Source organism: Corvus kubaryi, unplaced genomic scaffold (assembly GCF_017639235.1).
Source record: "Corvus kubaryi isolate FWS band 111438036 unplaced genomic scaffold, C.kubaryi_AGA036_p1.0 37387, whole genome shotgun sequence".
In the NCBI taxonomy this organism is placed as follows: Eukaryota; Metazoa; Chordata; class Aves; order Passeriformes; family Corvidae; genus Corvus; species Corvus kubaryi.
Window position 1 is genome coordinate 12000485 of NW_024581129.1, and position 21629 is coordinate 12022113.

Here is a 21629-nt window from a genome sequence, read left to right on the forward strand (position 1 = left end):
TCATATTAATATAATTTTCTGAATTATGAACAAAATATTTAGAATACTAAAAATTAAAATGAATTGAATTGTGCTTCCTAGCTGGTGCCTCAGTTTCAATTTTTATTGGCCTTCTCTTTAATCTATTTTTATGAGATTTTCTTTCCATAATACGACTAGGGCAATGCATATATTTGAACTGTATTCCCATCCTGATATATCCGTTATTTTACTTATGCAGAAATGACAAGATTTATCCCAAAAGTTTGGAATAAAAACATATACATATTAGTTTTAAATGGATCTCTTCTGAGTCTCAAGCATTGATATTGTTGCCTTTACTAAAACTGGGGTTTTTGAAAGTTAACTCTGCAGGGTTTGGGTTTTTATTTTACCTTAATGGATTAAAGCCAGCTTAGGGCAACATGAGATCTAGTCAGTCTTCCTCCAAGGAACGTTCCTGGTGCAAAAAGTGAAAATTAAACCTGAAGGCTTGAGTACAAGGTGCGAAATGCAAAACTCCCCTTGTGTTTTCTCATCATCTTCCACTTCCTTGTTAAAAATTTATCTAACCTACCAGTTATGAATATCAAGCACTACCAAAATGCATGAGATTAAAACATCAAGATTCACAGCTTTAAGAAAGTGTCAGCCTGAGAAACTGGATTTCTTTTTCCTGAACACCGTGTGAATTCTCCATTTTGCTACACTAGTTTTTAGGTGAGAGGAATACAAAACAGATGTTCAAGGTCTCCAGCCCCATACAGCAACACGTACCACAAAACAGCCCACAGAGGCTTCTAGAACAACAATCTAGGCCTCTTTTTTATTTATTTCCTACCCTAATTCTGTGTAAGCTCTTAGCAGCCTGTACCTGTTACCTCTTCTCTCAGGCTGAGGGCTTTCTCCTTGAGCCCCCAGCTGCAAGATATTTTTAATTCACATACACTACGGGTAGTCCCATGCAAGGCAAGGGATGCCCTCAGTGAAAGAGACCTTTCTAACTTAAAGCTTATATGCAAGAGAATATTTCCAATGTCATTTTTTTTTAATGTGTTTTTATATGTAGATACTGAGTGATAGATACACATATGTATGTATACATATTACGTACATCTGTTGTGTTCTCACCTATATATGTTTATATCGTTACATATAACATATTTTTTCTAAAGAAACAATTTACTCCTTCAGGCCTGGCCTCCCCTCTGCTGAATATTAAAATAAGATGTGAAATAAAGTTTCCACCCAGCCTGCTTCTGCTCTAGGAGAGGTTCATCCCATCAGTGAAGCGAATCAAACTCTAAAGCAGGGATATGAAGCCTTGCCCCAGGACGATGGAAGCCTGTGCTGCTGGAGCCATGTGGTACCTCACACGGTGTTCTTGAGGGTTTTACTGAGGAGCTCTGTCCACAGATATATTTCTGTTTAAACACTGCCCAGGCCACGTTCATTGCCCAGATCTGTTCTAGTAAATCTATCCAAAGCCAACACAAACTCAAACACCACATCCCTTGCAGCTGCAAAGTGGTTTGTAACTGCTGTAAGGCCTTCAGTGAAGACAGGAGGCTGCCCAGACTTTACTCAGCTAAGTAACAAAGGTTAACTGAAGTCCACATGGATGCAGCAATGCCTGCAGTAGCTGTGTAGTGCCCACAGGGTTAGAAGAACAAAGGGGAAGTACAAATTCACACTGACAAATTCAAGTCATCACCACTGGTAAAGAAACTGTCCTGATCTTTGTGCAGTGTTACTGAGAGAGAAGCCACTTTTGTATTAAAATAAAATGTTCTCCAAGTGAAGCTGAAAAGAAAGAAACAATGATCATGGAATTTACCATTTTACTTTTCTGCTACAACACCTCTCAAACAAAAATAGAGACAATATTGCTTGCATTACATAAATATGTTTATAACATACAGTAAACCAAATAATATTCTTGGAATTTATCTTTAAAAGCTGCTGCTCAAACTTTTCAGATGCAGCAGTATAACACATTTTGATTTTATAAGCAAGTTCCTCACCTATCTGGTTCTGCAGTTTATGTCCCACCTGTATCTGTTTTATGAAGGCCAGTGGACTTTAAATATCTTCCACATTCCCCCTTCAGTTCCTTTCCTCTTCTTCATTAAACATGTTCTTGACACATTTTAGGACCCATACTGCACTCACATAAAGAGGATTTATGAATAAACACTGGAGATGAGCTCCTGTTCACCCAGACTAACATTGAAATGCAGCAGCAGTTCTTATCTTTAGTTTCAGAGTCGGGTGAGAATTCCCCACGGAAAATGCATTGTGTAATATTTGACACAAACCTAACATTTCTTTTTGATTTACAATTGTGTTCTCTGAAAAGTACAACTAAAAACACACAACCTTGCAATATAACTTTATGCAGTGCTGGAATTAGCATCCATGTGTTCCTGTGTGCCGTGAGCTGCAGCAACTGCTCGGCTGTTTACAAATTCCAAGCAGTCACAGATATGTACATTTGTATTTAATTAGTCAACCATGCTGCTCTTCTGCTTTATTCAAAACCCATTTCCATGTGACTAGAGTAGGCCCTCACTGAGACTATTCTTTTTCATCCATAATGTACAGATTAAGTCATTTTTAATTGCAAACTAATAACAAACTAATGGTGTAATTTATGTGGTAATCTAATTCGTCATTTGAACACCGTAGAAAATAACAGTAGCTGCCAAGCAAGACATCCTAGAAAATTGTTGTAATACATATTTAGATAAGTGAAACCTCATCATATTATTCCAAATTAAGAATTTCTAAGGAATACAGAGCAAATGACAACAGCATTATAAACACAACTCTTTGAAAGTCAATTTCAGACTATTTTGGTAAAAATATTATAAGAGTCATAAAACTTTCCTGTACTATTTCAACATGTATCTTTCTCAAAATTTCAAATCACTCTCAGGCTCTACATTCCAGGTAGTGAGATACCTGGAGCTGGAGGCAAAATTCACAGCAGTGAGAGACCCCTCCCATCCCACCAAACCTCAAAACAAGGCATGATAAAGAACCAGCCACTTGAGACATCTGAAACTGGTGTAGGGTTTCATTTCGTCAGCATATATAACGTTTTCTTCAGCCTCAGATTTTCGATTCAGCATTAAATTGTAAATAATGTGCAACAATACAAATTACGTAACTGCTGTTTTGTGTGGGCTAGAGGTATGTTTGGGCATAAAATGGGACTGAGGTGAGATGTGTGCAGAGTTGCAAAGGCAAAAGCATGAAAAGCAGCACTTCTAAGTTCAAAGCAAGAGTCTGGATTCAAGAAAAGGCTTTTTCACAAAGTTGTTTTAAAAATTAACTTTCACAAACATGAGAAAGTTGCGCATTCTACAGCAGAAAGCTGGAACTGTTTGTCCAACTGTGGCTCACCAGGAGCAAAAGCACTGTCCATAAGATAGGGTTCTATGCTTATGCTCAGAATACTTGAATTTTCCGAGACTTTTGGCTAACCTCTTCCAAGAATGAACCTGCTCTCTGTCTTTTACTAAATGGTTAGTCTTTACCAAAAAAAATACTCTTTTGAGTCATTGGTCTTTACTTTGTTTTGTGAATCTTGAAGTGTTTTGGCATTATTTCCTACAATGTTACATAATTACTCTGAAGTCTTAAAAAGTAGGAAATATGACACTGGAAAGAATTTCAATATTGTCTTAGTAAAAAAAAAAAAATCTTCAAATGTGCTATAGTAACTGAGAACGAAAGAAAAATGAAACCATCCCCTAAACACCTGGACAGGTATTCAAATCACTGCTGTTTACATATTTCCTTAACTTCAACACATCATGAATTGGCCTGGAGACTTTGATCCCATGCATATTATACATGTAAGTTTATTTAATATTGCTGAAACTAGAATCTTCAACATCTCAAAATTGTTTAAGGCACTTCCCAAAGCTATGCCTGCCCTACCGAGGATCCAGCTACTGGAGAAGGAACTATGTAGGTACTGCTCAGCTCACTTGGCAAAATAATGTGAGCTTCTCAGCTCCCATGGATATTTATCTTGGCTTTCTTTCATGGATTCAATTTTCCATGAGAAGGACTGTATATGAAATTACACTTTTGGACTGTTAAGACCCTCATCCACACACACTTCCAGGGAAAAAACTTAATCTACACTTGAAAAGGTGTCACAGAAACAGTCTGACTATAATTTAAAATTTTAAGCAAAACTTTTGGATCCAAGAGCATTCCACATGGTATCTCCACTGTCACCACTAACCTAGACACTGTGCCAACCTGTATAAAACCAACTGTGAAAAATAGCACATTATATCATTCTGAGCAGCTCCCTACATTCTTTACCTTTAGAATTACAATGGAATGAGAGAGGGATTGAAAAACATTTAGGTTTACAAACAGAAAACCACAAAATATTTTACTTTCTTATCCCAAAACTGTAACAAGCAAAAGATTTAAAAGAAAAATAATTCAGTGGACTTCATCTGTGTTTATTTCCACATGGAAATTAAGACACATGTTATATGCTCTTTATCTCCACAAACATACTGACATATTCCTCAAACCACTCCCCCCATCCAAGAACAAAGCTTTTTTTTTTTTTTTTAAAAGAGGTTTGATTACTCATTTCACTCTGCAATGATGCAGGAATAGATTGATCAATGACATTGCTCAGTATCACAAAGTACTGGATTGTACTTGCCTGATTCAGTGTTCAGTCAAGTAAGTAGAAATCAAAGAATGTTGTTAAGATGTTAATCAGACCTTTGCCCTTTACGTTCAATACCACAACTTTGTTCTATAAATTCCTGGAAAATCTGAAGTTTTTGTTTTAGGGAAAAAACCTGAAACTTTCAAGCTGATTACAGATTAAACTACCTTCAAAAATTGTGTTCAATTACATAGCCAAAATATGTAGTAAGAGATATTTGGCCTGTGGAACTGGAAAAGCTTCAGCAGAGAGTAAAATTCAGTCTCCTTCGCCTGTAGTTTGGCTCACAGAATCACAGAATGAATGAGGTTGGAAAAGACCTTGGAGATCACCAAGCCCAACCTATGACCTAATACCTCCTCATCAACTAAACCGTAGCACTGAGTGCCACGTCCAGTCTTTTTAAAAACACCTCCAGGGACAGTGACTCCATCACCTCCCTGGGCAGATGATTCCAGTGCCCAATCACTCTTTCAGTGAAGAATTTTTTCCTGATGTCCAACCTAAACTTCCCCTGGTGCAGCTTAAGACTTCGTTCTGTCAGTGGTTGCCTGGGAGAAGAGACTGACCCCCTACCTGGCTACAACTACCTTTCAGGGAGGTGTAGAGCAGGGGGCCCTCCAAAATAAAAGACTGCTATTTCTTGGGCCAGATGAGGTTCCAGAGGCCCGAGTGCTGGGTGCTGCCCTTTGGCCACAAGAAGCGCCTGCAGCTGCAGGCTGGGGCAGAGTGTGTGGAAAGGCTCCCAGCAGGAAAGGCCCCAGGGCTGCTGGTGGACAGCGGCTGAAGCAGAGCCAGGTGTGCCCAGGTGGGCAAGAAGGCCAATGGCCCCTGGCCTGTGTCAGCAGTGGCGTGGCCGGCAGGGGCAGGGCAGTGCTCGTGGCCCTGTGCTGGGCACTGGGGAGGCCACAGCTCGAGTGCTGTGTGCAGTTGTGGGGCCTCAGTTGCAGAAGGACATTGAGGGGCTGGAGCGTGTGCAGGGAAGGGAACAGAGCTGGGGAAGGGGCTGGAGCTCATGTCCTGTGAGGAGGGGCTGAGGGAGCCTGGGGGGCTGGAGAAGAGGAGGCTTGGAGGAGGACAACCGTGTCTGACTCGGCAGCTCCATGACACAGGGGTGCAGCCAGGTGGGGGCCAGGCTCTGCTCCCAGGGAACAAGGGACAGGAGAAGAGGAAATTTAAATTGCCTATTAGCAAAAAATTCTTCATGGAAAGGGTGGCCAGGCTGCAGGCTGCCCAGGGCAGTGCTGGAGTCACCATCCCTGCAGGGATTTACAAAAGGTGTAGATGTGGCACTTGGGGACATGGGTTAGGGGTGGCCTCGGCGGTACTTGGACTTGATCTCAAAGGTTTTTTCCAACCAAAACGCTTCAATGATTCTACAAAAGGGAAAAAATAACCTTTACTGGCATACTCAATGAGCTACAAGGGAAAAGTGTGGTTTTGTTTATAATTTTCAATAAATAACAGAAAAATTCCTCTAACAAGCTTTGTTATTTCAACACACACATTGTGCCTTTTTGCTCCTACCTTTGTCATGAGAAAGGGGTACCAGAATTATCATTCTTGATATTTCTGACCTTTTCAGTACTCAGTTACGTTTAGATTCACTGTCAGTTCTACCTCTTCTTCAGAGGTTACTAAGGCTGTAACCAAAGAAAAATGCAAATTGCCAGCAAGTCAAATTACAGAACATTAATAAGGTCAAAGCAGTACAGTTTATTATCATCTTTCATGGGATACATGAAACATTAACGTTGTGTTACTTCATTTTCATGACAATAATTGTTAAGAGACCTTCCCATGCAACTTATTACAACTTTAAAATTACATTGTGATTTGTAATCCTGTAGCCCTCTTAGAATTTGTCTCTCTCTAAATATCTTATTTCAAGCTGCACAAGAAATATTTCCAAGTAACAGGTTTTACTTGCACTTCAGAGTTTCACTGAAACTAATGGAAAGTAGACTGAGGCACATTAGCAGGAAGACTGTAAGACAGGACACCATCTCACATGCAAATGCATGAAAACAATGCATGAACCCCACGGCAGAGCAAAAGACTGAGCTAAAGGCCTCCTTCCAACCTACTCAGCTGGAATTCTTCTCTATCATTCTGAAGATCAAAACACAAGCAATGTCTGCGAATGCCTACTTAAGGTAGAGTGTATTTTATAGAAAATGGTAAGGGTTGGAGCAACCTGCTCTAGTGGGAGGTGTCCCTGTCCATGGCAGGGGGTGGAATTGGATGATCCTTAACGTCCCTTCCAACCCAAACCTCTCTGTGCCTCTGTGAATCTGTGATTGCAGCATTACAGCAACGGGAGAGAAGGTTTTCTCTCCCAGTCCACAGTGCAATATAGGCTGCCCAGCCCAAACTATACACTTCTCATAAGTTAATATATTCTTCGAAAAACTAATTGGCTTCAGGATTACCTAGCTTGGCCTCTGAGAAAGCAAGGGATGGATTTTCAGCTCAGCGCTAGGAAATTATATATATTGTTATATATTAACAAGTTGCATACCAACTCCCCATGCAATAGGGTGAACATTAATTTTAATTTGCTCAGCAAATATTCCTAGAAGCTTCTAAATTATACATTATATATGGAATACTTTCCTCTGAACGCTTGAAATATCCTTGCTTTTTATTTAGAGCACCAGAGTTTGAAAGCAAAAGTAAATATAATTGAAAGTTATTTATTTCCTATCAACTAAAGTAAATAGACAATACTGAAGTAATAGCATAGATTCCATTTATGACCCATGTATGAAACACATAGTGTGTTTCTCATTTTGGAGTAGGAAAACCCTCCTTTTTTTTGGTTGTTGTTGTTGCTCATTCATTCTAACTTTCCAGATTTAGCAAGGTTTATTTTGAGTTCAGGTGGACTGTACAATTTACAGGCTTCAGTTAAATGGGGACTCGAGTAGCTCCATATTCATAGGATCTTTCATGTGTCTCTTGTTCACAGTACCTGGCTTCTGAGCAGGCCTTGAAACAACATTGTTTTTAGGGTACACTGTCCAGCTCTATCCAGAATCCCCATCTGCTGAGATGGAAACAGGAAAAGGAAGCAGTAAAATAAATGGGGAAAAAAGGAGAACAGTTATATTCTATTTTTAGGTAACTAAACTTACCTCAATGAACTATACTGACATTACATAGCTTGGGCTGGAACTTGGAAAGCAATAATAGCTTATCTGCATGGCAGTAAAATCCCAATCACCAGAATTTAGGTGTCCGCACCCTCTTCTCAGAGGGTTGCTCAGAACAATCATTTTGGATTAAGCCCTTTCTAGAATTGGAATGACACAGCCTATAGCCATTAATTTCAGTTCATACATTCTCTTTCCCACTTCTCCCCCACTCTTGGCGAATACCCAGTTATCACTTGTTGTAGGTGACTACTGCAAGCCCAGACACACAGCTACAGGCTCTGCCTTCTCAGTGAAGTGCCTTAAAAGACTCCCAGCTTTTTGCTTTGCCTCCTACCCTGTCAGAGAGCCACGCTCCTCCCACCTGGAGAATGCCTTTGTAAGATGCACCAGTAAAACGACCTTCCAATTCTGTTGAAGCTGGGTCACTAACACAATTTAAGTTACAAACTCTGAACTAGTTGAGTGACCCCAAATAAGGACTGGAAAAACAAGCAGCCAGGACATTGTAAAGCATCTGTGCTATTGAAATAGTCAATATACCATACAATCATGACCCAAGGCTCTTTCCATTGGAACAATTGCACACAGATGTGCACTGAGAACTCGCAGTTTCACTGTGGCAATGAAAACCATTAAGTATTAACATGTTTGGGGCTTTAGGGAAAGACTAGATAAACAAGTTCACAAGTGCCTTCTGCACAATAAACTACAACAGCTCTATCCTGAACTCAGTCACTCAGCTGCCAGTTCTAACAATCAGCAGGAGAGCAGAGGCGATGCCTTAGGTTTGAACCTTTATATTTTTCAAATTCTGTACTGCCTGGTGTGTGACTCTGAAGTTTCTTGTAGCCTGTTCATTTCTGCTCTCTCGTGCTAGGTAGACATAATAAAGCCTCTCCGGCCCTGCTTTCCAAGGACACCCAGACTGTCCTAGGCCAAAAGTATAAACCAAAAGCCTCTAAGGGGGAGGGCGGGGGGAATAACCTGAGGGGAAACTGAAGCTTTAATTGGAGAATTAACCCTGCTATGCAAATGAACCAAACCTATAGAAGGGTGAAGAACTCGTGACCTGGGGCCCATCTTGGGGTCCATTTTTGAGAATAGCTTCAGGGTGCCCAGGGTGTACCTTTGAAAGCCTTTCAAATAAATACCTCTTTTAATCCTTTACTCCTGTCTAGTCTCTGTTTCTAGGAGGCCTCTCAAGGCATCAGAGGGGGAACTGTCAAAGACAACTGATTTTATAAAGGTGCAGTAATAACATTTATGAGATACTTGCAAATCATAAAAACAACTTGCAGAGCTTTACTACACGAATAATTTGGTAATTAAATTTGGACAAGCTGAGTTACTTTGGGACTGGTACCCCTGTCTCCAAACCCTGCATGCTAACGGGGGGGTCATGGGAGCAGTGTGAGCACACCCAGCTAAGAAACACTCTCCCTTCTGAATAAAATCAATGAACATTCTGATCAGAAGGTTTGGAGTGAGAAATTATCTTCCATGACAACTGGTGAAAAGTGTAGCTGGGTCACCATTTTATTATGAACATATAAAATAATTATTTTAGCACGTTATAATTAAACTGCTCACCTGGGAATGATCAAAATTAATTGTTTTTAGTGTAACTATGGGATTTTGTTATTTCTATTCTTAGGTTTAAAGCATGTGATGCAGTAAGAGGACCTGAATCAAAAATCTGTCCAAACCTCTACCCTTGTATTAATAGCTTTTGCATTGTATTGACTCATATAAAATTGTAGGAAATCATGTCAGAGTGAAGAATGCTTTCATGGCAGTTCCTCCATGCCAGGGTGCTAACACCACTGTACACTCTATTTGGTAGTCATTTGTTGAACGTAGCTTCTGTTAGCACAGCATGTAAAAACGCATTTTCCTTTTCATTTTTTTAAACACTGTAGTGCCATACTACTTGACAGTTCACAATTACACTAGAGTTTGCAATGCCTTTTGTTTTCCCCAAATTAAAACAAATAGATAAATAAAAAATTTCCTTTTACTTTATTAAACTGTAATTCCTAACTTGTGGATTTTTTTTGGTTTTCATGATCTGAGTCTGTTGCTTTTCATGAAATCAAACTAATTGGAGCCCTTGTCTAACAAAAATGATAAATGGCTGGTTTCTTTTTACAACAGAAACCATGTAAAAAAAGCATTAAAAGATTAATATTCTGGTTTTATCCATCTCTATGGCAAGTGTGGCTATAACACTCAAAACAGACCTACACCTGAGAAGCACAGTGCAAGATAAAATATTATATGATATATAAAAATTCTAATAGCAAACCAAACCCAAAATTATGCTTTTTCATCCAACTCTTCTCCTCCCTTAATAAGCACCTGAGTAGGAAGGGACAATGTGAGAATTAGAAAATGAAAATCTGTGGGTTTGTTGGTTTTCTTTAAATAATAGCCTAAAAATAAAATGAGCCCCTAGGAGATTTAAAGTGTTTTAAAAAAGACAAAGTTATTATATTTACAGTTCTGAGTGTTTCCTTTCTTTTGCCCATAAACAAATTAAACTGACTTTTTGCATCTTGCTTCTGTATTTTTCAAGTATTGAAAAGAATTGTTAAATTCTTATAAAAGCATGAACAGTCAAGCAGTCTCTAAAACATGAGAGGAACAGATGACCACTAGAAATAAATCAATCCAACTTTGAAATATGCATTAGAGCTATAAAATTATTACAATTCTGTCATACATTAGGATTAAAATAAAACAAGTTCTGACCATCATTTCAAAAATAAAATGGTTATTTTTTAGGTAAAATCCCCATTAAAAAAAAAAAATAGAAGCACTACCTCCTTCCTATTTCTACATGAATATTCAGCACAAACTCCAGCTTGTGCCGTTCCCTGCTACTGCAGTAATTAAGCATTCAGACCAGTAAACAGCTTGGGTGGAATGATTTTATGACAAATGACCAAAAACATATCAACCATAAAAACCCAGCCTTTCCAAACTCCCTGAAGCCCAGGCAGCTCAATCACTGTGAAATCAGAGGGGAACTCCAGCGACGGCAGCACCACTCTCGCTCACTCCACAGAAATCTGGGGACAGCTCCCCTCTGCTGCCTTCCACACACAGGGAACAAAGAGGAGCAAGGGAGGCTTCAGAAGCCTCAGAGATAAAAGGACAGTGCACTTAAAAAAAAAAAAAAGCCAATATGGAAACCAAGCCTGCAAGTCCAATGGCTGTAAGATTGATGGGTAGCAGGGGGGGAAAAAAGCTCAAATAAATGAATAAAGACTAAAATCAGTGAATACAGACACCACCCCATATATAGGGCACACATATGCTAACTGAAAACCCCTTTATTTTCTGAAGCGTCCATATTACAGGAAGTACTAGAATGAATATGTGCTCAACGCAGGAGGTGGTGGGGATCACGGATTTAGCATAAGACAAACATGTAAAAGTTGAGAGAAGGTTGCTTTTGAATTCCTTTGATTTGAAGTTCACCTGATTAAAAGAAGCCTTGCTGCACCAAGTGCACTGCAGGATGTGACCCATAACCAACGCAGAGCTGTATCAACCCCCCTCCATCCATGTGTACCACACCTTACCCAGAATAGCTCCAGAACAAGGGAATACTGAGGCAGGAAGAAAAACAAAAAGGAGGGAAAAGAAAGCCAAGTGATGATGTCTCTGTATATGGAATATTAAATATTAAAGGTGGCACGCTGTAACAATTACAACCTTCAGCAGCCTTCAGTGCTGAACTCCTACTTTTGAGCAGCTCCCAGGTCTATTTTCCCTGTGCTTTTCACATGGAACCAGCACATTAATTAGGATGAGATCATGCAGCTTCATCCAACAATGCCAATGTTATCTGAGGCCTGGACAGCATCCAAATTTCATTTCAATATATCACTTGGGCATTATAAATGATAAATCAATATTTCTAATAGTTTTCCATTCTAATGTATTGCAGTGGAAATAAGCCAGCGTAGCCTACAAGAAATATGCAGATTAAAAAAGTCAGACCTTGAGCATAATGAAATGTAATTATTAATTTTGGTCAAAGCAAACTTGGAGGCAATTGGTCACTGAAATCAAGGAAAATTCAGGAGGAATTTGAAAAATTAACATAATTTTGAAGTTAAACCAAAAACTAACAGGTCAGCAAGTCAACTCAGTTGAAAAAAAATGTTAATTAGTTTTGAGCAAGGGGAGGGAAATGAACTCCCAAGAATTCAAAAGGCATAACTAAAACATGTGCTTAAGTACAGCGCATCATTGCTGTAATTCCAGAGAACATCATATGTGAGCTGTGGCACTTACATGGCGTGGTAATAAATACACCCATTATTTAACCCTGGGGGATCATTTATATATTTTCCCCACATGCCTACATGCATTTAGGTCAAAGTTCTTGAATGGATGACTTTGGTTTTGGTTTGGTTTATTTGTCTTCAAGATTTTAACAATAAAATGTACCTGACTGACAAGACACAGAATAGAAGGAAAATATTTTGCCTTATTTAAGTGGTCAAATAAAGATAATTCAGCTGAGTGCTGCAACATGCATTTGAGTGTATTTCAGACATTATGTCAGTAAAAGTATGAATATAGACCAAAAATTAAAATAAGTGAAAAAAACAATTAGTAGAAAAAAAAAAATAGCATTCTATTCTAAGTGCATTCTCTCACATTCTAAAGACATAACAGCAGCTTCAAAACACTAGTCCAATATTACTTTTGAATATTTATCAAAAGAATATGCAATTCAAAGCAGAAGTTCTTACAATTAATTTGTATTAATTTTTAAGCTTGAAAAAAATCTATTCAAATCTCATATAACATAATACAAAAATAGCCAACTCCACTAAAATCAGTGCTTTAAATCTTGCCTAAGCTGGGAGCTAAATCCCACTGAATTCACTGAAGCTACCCAACATATGCATGCTTTACTAAAGCAAAATCAATGGTAGATCTCGTGAGTCTGCTTAAGAAACAAGGTGAGTCCTACAGGAAAGTTCTGTCATCAGACCTCAAAATATTAATAGCTGGTACTGAGATTCAAGACTTACATTTTTTGGAACATATGTATCTAACTTGCTTATACTGCAAGACTACAACTCAGTTCTTTACAGAGCACATATGACACGTGTGGAAAATATCTCAGTTTCTAAGAGATATTTAGAATTTATAGAACAGTAATAAGGAATTTGGGGTTCCTTTAATACCTTTCATGAAAAACAATGGTCAGCTAATTAATTATAAATAACATCAAGCCAAAAGTGAAGTTAAAACCACCAGTGTTACCTTGACTGAAAATCTCCCACCAAGACTAATCTCCATGATTTTGACAGAGTAAAGGCCTGATCAGTCTTCCCCTGCTCATGTGTCTTGAGTATGAAAAGATGGGGGGGTTGCCTTTTTTTAATTTTAAATCTCTGTGGGAAGTTTTTTTGGATTTTTTTTTTTAAAGTGCATTGTAATTCCTACAAAGAATAAAAATAATACAGCTGCTTTATGGCTTTCCTTTGAGAACAAAAAAAAAAAAAAAAAAAATCTTAATTTTATCATAGTCCATTGTAATGAAAATTTCAACTTATTTAAAGCAGTGTGTGTGAGTATAAATCCCCAGTTATGAAACACAGCTGCAAAGGTGTAGGCAGATGCAAGAGATCTACCGGTTACGGAGAGAGCACCTTCGGGAGCGTATCGAGAGGGGACAGAGAGAGACAGGGGGAGGAGCTGCCACCCCCAAGTGCAGGGATCCCAAGGTCCAGGACAGTTCCAGGTCCCTTTATGGCATGGCAGCCCCACAGGCTGACCCTGCAGCTCCAGGGGGTGCTTGGTGCAGCAGGAGCTGCTCGCACTGATGGGCAACTGCAAAACATCCTTTGTTGCTTGCTAAGGCTCAAACTGATGGGATTTCCCTGCTCATTCCAGAGCAGGCCTGTTGGACAGCAATTGCACGGACAAGGCCCATGCTCCCCCCTTTTGTCCTCAGGAGCATTTGTTTTGCTCTTGTTCACCTCATGAATTGCATTCAACTAGCATGACTCAAAGCACAGGGACCAAACCATTGCCCTTCTTCCAGCACCCCAGCACACTGAACATCCAAGACTCCAAACCCTCAGTTTCTTGTCTCCAAGTCTCACACTCACTAAGGAACCAGGCAATTAGAGATAGTCAGAGTTCCTTGCCTCGTGTTGAGGGTGGGGATGTTCGAGAAGGCACTGCAGAGACGGGCAGAGCCTGACACACACCTGCACACACTGCTTTTGTCTGCAAACTCAGATACTTTAAGTCTCTTCCATCACCCACCCATTGCCATACCCTCATTTTCTACCTCCAAGTAACTGAGCAATAACCTTAAGAGATGAAATACATCCATTCTCCCAGTAAGACCTAGACACTTTTATTTTTAGATGCTATTTGTTTATGCATTTGCATTCCAACTGCCTTCACACTAAATCATAACACTTGCTAAATATGGGACATCATCTGGGACTGTTTTTGTGATAGTTTACATGTCCATAAAGCAAGTGCTGGTAAAACACATTGTAGCACACAGTAACGATCTTTACGACTACACAGTGATTTGGCTACTCCAAGGGAAAGAAAACAATCCTCTTAAGCCTCCTCTCCTTTGAAGACTATCCATTTTAAAAACACAATTTCAAGTTCCAAAAGTTTGAAGCATGAGGGTGTTTTCTGAAGAAATGCTGGTGAGCACATCTGAAGATCCACCTGATGAATCTCTCAAAAATCCATGCCTGCCATTCCAATCTTTCCTGCCCATTGGTTTGAATGGAGTATGAATTAGATTAACTGTCCCAATTATTCAAAGAAATTTAGCTTAACGACCTGCAATTACTTTAATGGCTTTGAAATTCAGAAGGTAAGAAGGCACTATGTTTCTTTAAATGAAAATTAAATATAAAATGTTTCTGACTGTCAGGAAAACCCAATTTTATTGTGATTTAAATTATTCAGAATCAATATCAATACATTAGCTATAGTTAGGAAGCTTATGAAGACAGAAGGACCTAAAAGCGACCCTTTTAAATACAGAATAATGACATATTGTTTTGAAAGTAACAGGTTATTTGCTATGTATCACCGACTTAGAATGCAGTATCTTTATCTCTTTTAACACTAAGCTAGAAAAAGAAAAATGGACTGAAGCTCATCTTTGATGATTTTGTGCTTAAGCTCATTTCCCCACTTTGACTATTGAATTTTCTAAGTTCCAATAAATGTAATTTGTAGTCTAGTACCATCATGTGCCTCCAGTCAGAGGCAGTAAAACAGTACTAGCAATTCCACACACAAAATGTAGCAGGAAACATTTCAGGTCAAGCAAGAACTAAAGAAATCTTGAAAAGATGAGATTAATGTCTTGGGGTGACTTTATGATGTGTATCCCATATCGCTGCCCTATGCCCAGAAATTAATTCCTGTGCCTTTCTGTGCCTCTAAACTGAGCCTGAGAGGGGGAAGGAAAAACTGAGCAAAACTTTTTCAAAGCAGTTTGCAGCTTGTTCAAGGTCACACACAGATAGCACCTTTTTTTTCCCCAGCTGCAGCAGGGGAGCAAGGAAGCACCCAGCTCGCTGCTCCCAGGTCAGTTTTTGGCCAGTTGTTCATTTTCTTTTTCTCTGGAGAGAGACTTAGAGTTGAACGGTTTTTTCCTTCCCTGGAATTTCAGATTTTCTCCCGTTTCCCCTGGACTGCTTCAACCTCAGAGCACATCGGGAGGACTTTCCACCGAGCACAGAGGGCCTGGCCCGGGGCCAAGCCCCAGCTCCGAGGAGACCAAAGGGAGGACTCTGACACTTTCCCAGGTTTTTTCCTCCACAGCGAGAGATTTTACTATTTAGCATTATTTTCCTTTTCCCGTGTGTTTGATAAAGAAATAGTTTTTATCTCTTTCACTTTCCTTTGAGGAAAATTTATTTTTTCCCAAACCCGGTGGGGGAGGGAAATATATATCCTTCTCTCAGAGGATATATTTCTAAATTTGGACAAATCAGCACAATTAACGAAAACTGCATGATATTGGCGTGTACCAATTCTCAACAGTGAGTTAAAAATAGCTTCAATAGTGTTGCTGCTTAAGGATACATCATTTCTAAAGAGTAAAGAAAATGGCTAAGGAATAATAAAGCCATAAAATTCACAAAATGTATACTCCAACCTCCCTGATTCTTCTTGCCAGTGCAAAATAGTTGGAATACAGTGTGGCACAGGAAGCCCATGAGATCCCTCACTCTGAATTACAGGTACCAACAAGCACAGGAAAACTTGGAAAACTTTAAGTTAATAAACACAAGAGTAATCAAGAACTCCTCTCTAGACAAACAAAGGGGATTGTTCAAAGGAATGTGCTTAGGACTCAACTGGAGCACCCCCAGAAGGACTTCAGCTACGTAACTACAATGTAGAATACCTATAAATAGCTAGCTAAAACCCTTCTGTAAGTCTCCAGAGGTTGTCCTTCTCTTTTGAGGAAACACTGGAAAGAAATATTATCTTTATTATCTATTACATATAAAACAAACATCCTAAATAATTATATTATATGACATACTACTTTTAAGTTAAAGGCAAAGCCATCAAGTGCTTGGGTCCTCAACCTTAAAAAACAAAATAGGAGAGGAGGATAAATATCCCTGAAGTTACATGTCATTAATAAATGCTGTTACATAGGGACCCCTCGTATATTGGGCATAATCCATTGGGGAAAAATAAAATGTCTACCAGCAATCTATTTTTAATAGCTGGGAACCATAAGCAATTCCCATCAACTCCCATCACCAGTCATGGCTGACTCCCACTCTGGGAATCAAATCACATTTACATATGCAACAAATTTAGGCTCTTGATTTTGATAACTTTGGTCTGAGAGTTTTAGCTTTACACAGAGCTATTGTACTCAACAGAGCTGGCACTCACTCAAAATCTATACTTCATTTATTAATTCAAGTCACTCACAAAGTTTCTCCCACATTCTTCCAGCCCACTCCTATTCTAAATCTGTAGGCTAGAATTTATTTCAGACACATTTCCATATGAAATAATTTCTTTTCCCATCAGCACCCTCTAACTCCACAAATGGCATTAAGAAGATACAGTTGGGATATTTTTTCACTAAATAATCATTATAGTGCATAATAATGACAGTAGTAGTACAAGCAATAAATAAAAGCAGTGAAACGCAAAGTAATTCTGTGACAGCTGTTTGTCCTTCAGAAGAAATAAACTGTTGCTGTCTGTGGTGGACCAGGGTCATGAATCACCAGCTGAACTCATTTTAAACAGAGAAATTACAGGGTGTGAAGAAAAAGAGTTGGTTTGGGAAATATTCCAGTAGATTCATCGACCAAATAAACAGCAAATACTTCCGTGGGACACCACTTGTGCCACCACAGGAGCGCTCTGTGCTCCCAGGGCACGAGGAACATCTTCCAAATACCGGCACCAATCGCACTGAGGGCACTGAACACATTTCCACTGCTCAAACCACAGCCAGGGCTTTACAAAGCTCCCATCCAGCTTACGAGTATGTGGGCCTAAATAATAGTTACTACTAATAATGAATAATTGAAAATAATTAATAACACCACCACAACACCACCTCAACAGACCTTATAAAAATATCCCATTTGAGGAGGATCAAGGCAAAAAGTACTATTTCTGCTCCCTCTGGGATGAACCTCTGGACCAACTATGAATGTGTATTATCACTTATGGGGTTTTGTTTCCCCAGAATCTTCTTGAGAATTACAGAAATTATAAGCAGTGAAAATTTTCAAGGAGGTTATTTGGAATCACAACACCACTTTAATTGCACCTGAAATTTCATGCTAATAACTTCGCCCAACAGCAAAAACAAAACTCCAAAGAATACACTCACTGCAACAGCTTATTGTCCTCCCCCAACCAATGTCATATGCACTAGATCTGCACTTCTGTTTTCTCCCTCTCAGAGCCAATAACCATTTCCATTTTACCTCCAAGCCAAGTAAGAAAAATAACTTTGAATCATAAAAACTGCCCAGAAAAAATGGTGTGCATTCATACAAACCAGACTTTTTTGCCTCGTATTCATTTCTACTTCACTGTAATATACTGAGAAATGCAAACACGCAATTTGGGAGTATTTAAAATCAGCTTGATTCCTCTGTATACATATGTACATGAATATTAGGATTAGAAAACAAGATTATTTTAGCACAGAGAGAAAGTCTGCTCCATTTCATCAGTGTTCTTTGAAAAAAGAGTATTTTCAACAAAACTGATAAAAGAATGGAATAAATTACATATGAAATTTTAATATTTAAAATGCCTATCATATTACAGATTATTTTGAATATATTGAAGATCAAAGCTACAAATGAATGATTTTGAAAGTTCTGGTAACTTTCTATTTTATAAAGAAGACTGTCAGGAAAAGGGAGTTAAAAACAATGACAGTGCTAAGAAATCGTGGAGTACTGCTTTCTAATTAAAAAAAGTGCTATTTTTAAGAGAAGAGCCTTTCATGGTGAGAGAAGGTTGGGCTTGATTCCAAAGACAATAAAAAGAAATTTACTGCCCCCTCCCGGACTGGTAAAACAAAGTTACACTTTCTCTCAACTCACAAAATACACGGATGATGTTCTTTTATCAGTAAACGGAGACTCCATCCATACAGAAAGTTGGAAGAACAGGTGATGACTTTGGGTGACTCCTGGAAGTTAAAAGCAGCAAGTTCAACACAGGAGTCAAAGAACTTCTGGATTATTTGCTCAGAATCATCCTTAACTGTATCCATCCCACGGCACAATGGTGCAGCAGAATACCATGTAGTTCCATAAACACAAGAAAAATACGCCATGCTCAAGGGGAAAAGCTTTTTGTCCTAAAGAGCGCAAATATTTCTTTATTTACGTAAGTTAAGCTGGTGTTGCTTTTGTTTTGCGTTTGGGGTGTTTTATGTGTTTGGGTTTCTTTTGTTTGGTTGGTTGGTTTGGGGTTTTGTGCTTGGGTTTCTTTCTGGTTTGGGTTGCGGTGTTGATTTTTGCGTTGCAGGGCGGTAGTGGTATGGTGTCTATGCCTATGATCCCTCACTATGCAAGATTTTAAGGAAACACTGGTTTTCTTAACGACAGAAATATAAAATGCCAACTGATCCTGCCAACAGAAACTGTGTATTACTTCACCTTAAAAATTCTATGAAAAAGTAGCCCATGCTAAATTTAACTTGCAATAAAAACCAACACATAAATTGGAAGGAAATGAGTTACATGAGCTTTTAAAAATACTTACGAAAGGATTTTATACTTCAAAAGAAAACAATTAATATGACTATATTTACAAACTACTTTTAGACAGTAACTTCATAAAAAACAACATTTCTTGGCACAAACTAGAGTAAGGATTAAGAGGTCTCTATGAAAGGACAGCCAGAAAGGAGAAGCAGTTCAGAAGGACAATGTACATGAATTCCAATTCAAGTGAGTGAGGGGAAGGACCCAGAAAGCCAAACACAGCAAGGGATCTTCTCAAAACAGGAGATGGGCAGCCCAAGGCACTGCCAGGGCAGGATTAGATCACACAGCTGGGACCAGTGGCACAAAGCTGCGCCTTGCTGAGCTGGTACCTGACCTTCTCAGGGCACTTCTCCCAGGGCAAAATACGCCTCAATAAATTCCCAAACTTGGCATGGACATCCTTTCTGTCAACAGCAAATCTGCCTATTTTCTGCAGTCTGCTTTATATTTATTGCCACAGATTTTAAGCAATGCAAAGGAATTCTACTTTCTGCTTCAGTGTGGGACCCTTTCTGCCCTTCCTGGAGCACCAGGAAGTGACAGAGTTGATAATTGTGTCCAAAATGCTGCTGGATTTTATTCATCACATTCTTTAGGAATAGTACTACAGTTGTAGAAGCAGTAGCTACTGATCACTGCACGGAGTTTTGCCTTTTGGTATGGAAATTAACTTTATGCTGCTTTATGCTGGCAGAGGAAGCTCTGAAGTGTTTGCCCTGTATCTGTGCTTTTCCAAACTCTGAAATGAGAGATCATTTGAAGCCATGAGAATGTGCAGCAGCAGATCACAGTAACCAGCTGCTTCTCCCACTCTGCAGCGCCATCAGCAGATTCCTCCTGCTCATTCTGGGCTCAGTGAAGCCACTCTCCCTTCACAAATGGGACACAAAGATCATCATCTCTGAGAGGAAAAACAATAGGCTGTTCACTGCAGTTTGGAAATAATCTAATGTGTGTGCTCAGGCCTCCCACAGATGTTAGGATGCTCTGAGATTTCCTTGCTGATGAATATGGTGAAGCAAAACACCCATCTGGACACACAAAAACATCACAAATGGAGCCCTGGCCCAATCATTCACTCTGTATTGATGACTGTGGCTTTTAATTTAGTTTGCTCATGGAACTCATTTAATTGTAGACTACCCAAACATAGTTCTAAAATACTAAAAATTTTATTAATCTGAGAAAAAGACATAAAAACATGTATAAGCCACTAAAGTTATCACCATAGAAACTCCTCTGGGCTCCAAAAGGCAAAGCATTTTACAATTATATGCTTTGATATGATACTCACTCTATTATTAAGTTTAATCAACTGTTAATATGCAATTAGGAGGTCTTATAAGTACCTCATAGAACGGTCTATACTGATAATATATTGGGAGGTGTAGGTAGTCCTCAAAAAAATTCTCCTCACCCCTCAGTCTATCATCCATATAATATAAATTATGATTTCAGAGGTGCTATGCAGATCTGTTTCAGATCTACAAAGAAAGAATAATGAAAATAATAAAAGCTTGAAAGCAATACAATCTTAAAAAGGGGGGATTAACAAACAGAAATCTGGCTGATATCAGAATCTGGCATCAAATTTAAAAAAAGAAATCATAATTGTTGTAGATTTCAAAATAAAGAGCTGGGGGAATTTGTCATACAAATCAGCAGCCCTGGTAGTTGTTGCTCAGCCCATGCAAACAGCAGCCTTCTATGTTCAGATCTTGCCTTTAAATATCCCCCTTCTCCAAATGCTTGTGGAAAGACTTTACAGGTGTGAGGTATCTGCCACCAGGTTTCAGGGGGATTAGAGGGAAGGAGGTATTTGGGGGACAAGCACATGCACAGGGAGGAACTTTAAATCTCTTTTGATTTTTCCATCATCTAGATGCCTGCTTCCAGTGTGGTCTTCTACTTGTTGAAATCATCCATAGAAAGTAAATCTGACAATTTGGGAAGCTAATTCACCTTCATTTGAAATAAATCTTACATTGCAGATAGCATTAAATGGATTTGTCTGTGCAGTAGCATGCTTTAGCTGAGCAAGTGCTGCACATGGCTAACTCCTGCTAGAAAATCCTACCAACATTAATGCCATTTTTCTGCATAATGAAGAGTGGAAATGTGATCTGCTATTTCAAATCCAGTTGGGATGACGGGCACTGATTTGCCCTCATCAAGACGATAGAGTTACATGGTGTTCTAGAGTTGAAGTAATGAGTTTTTCCCTAAATGTGAATGTCCATAATTAAACTATTTTAATTTAGCTTTGTTTCTCTCTTTTCTAAGCATGTTGTGGGAGCATTTTCACTTACACTTCTGCTTGTTTTATCTTCAGGTGTTGACTATTTCTACCTGTTATGCTTCTGTGTTATGCTGTGATATTATTTATTTCATGCTACAAAGTTAGTTCACATTGTCAGACGGAAAGGAGGTGAATGAATAGAGGAAGAACTGAAAATTGATTATATTTGCATAGGTAATGATGACATC

At 38.9% G+C, this 21629-nt stretch overlaps 1 protein-coding gene across 18 annotated transcripts in view; it reads right to left on the reverse strand.

Moving 5' to 3' along the window:
• RBFOX1 (RNA binding fox-1 homolog 1) overlaps positions 1–21629 on the reverse strand; it is a 1110759-nt gene that overhangs the window by 469163 nt on the left and 619967 nt on the right. The gene's annotated exons all lie outside the window — the stretch shown is intronic.